This window comes from Chrysochloris asiatica, unplaced genomic scaffold (genome assembly GCF_000296735.1).
Source record: "Chrysochloris asiatica unplaced genomic scaffold, ChrAsi1.0 scaffold00191, whole genome shotgun sequence".
NCBI lineage: Eukaryota > Metazoa > Chordata > Mammalia > Afrosoricida > Chrysochloridae > Chrysochloris > Chrysochloris asiatica.
Window position 1 is genome coordinate 2,996,018 of NW_006408709.1, and position 988 is coordinate 2,997,005.

Consider the following 988-nt stretch of genomic DNA (forward strand, 5'->3'; position numbering starts at 1 on the left):
ATTCCAATCGCCAGTGATTATCAATACATCTTCATTGCATTTTTTATTCATCTCAAACTGAAGAAGTTGGTAGAATTCTTCAAGTTCATCCTCACCAGCTTTTGTGGTTGGTGTATATATTTGAGTAGCAGTGATATTAACTGGTCTTCCATGTAGGCACGTGGATATTATCCTATCACAGACAGCATTGTACCTCATGAGAGATCTTGATTTGTTCTTTTTGATGATGAATGTAACACCATTTCTCTTCAATTTGTCATTCCCAGCATAGTAAAGTATGTGATTGCCTGATTCAAAATGGCCAATACTAGTCCATTTCAGCTCACTAATGCCTAGGATATCAATGTTTATGCATTCCATTTATTTTTTACAATTTCCAATTTTCCTAGATTCATACATTGTATGTTCCATGTTCTGATTATTAATGAATGTTTATAGCTGTTTCTCTTCATTTTGAGCTGTGCCCATCAGCAAATGATGGTCCCAAAGGGCTTTACCCCATCCAGGTCATAATGAGGAGGCAGGTCATCCCCAGTTACATTTTGAGTGCCTTCCAACCTGAGGGGTTCATTTTCTGACACTATATCTGACAGTATTTCTCTGCTATTCATAAGGTTTTCAGTGACTAAATATTTGGAAATAGTTTGTCTCTCCTTCTTCTTAGTCTGTCTTCATCTGGAAGCTCATCTTAAACCCTTCCACTGTGGGTGACCCTGCTGGTATTTAAAATACCCATAGAATAGTTGCCAGAATCACAGCAACACACAAGCAACCAAAGTATGACAAAGTGACAGACAAGTGGTGGAATGGACATTTAGGTTGTCTCTATTTTTATGTTATTGTAAATAGCTTTGCAATGAGCATGGGTATGCATATATCTATATATCTATTTATGCCATGTCTCTAATGTCCTTAAGGTAAATACCAAGTAAAGGAATTTATGGGTCATATGGTATTTCTCTGCTTTTCATAAGGTTTTCAGTGACTA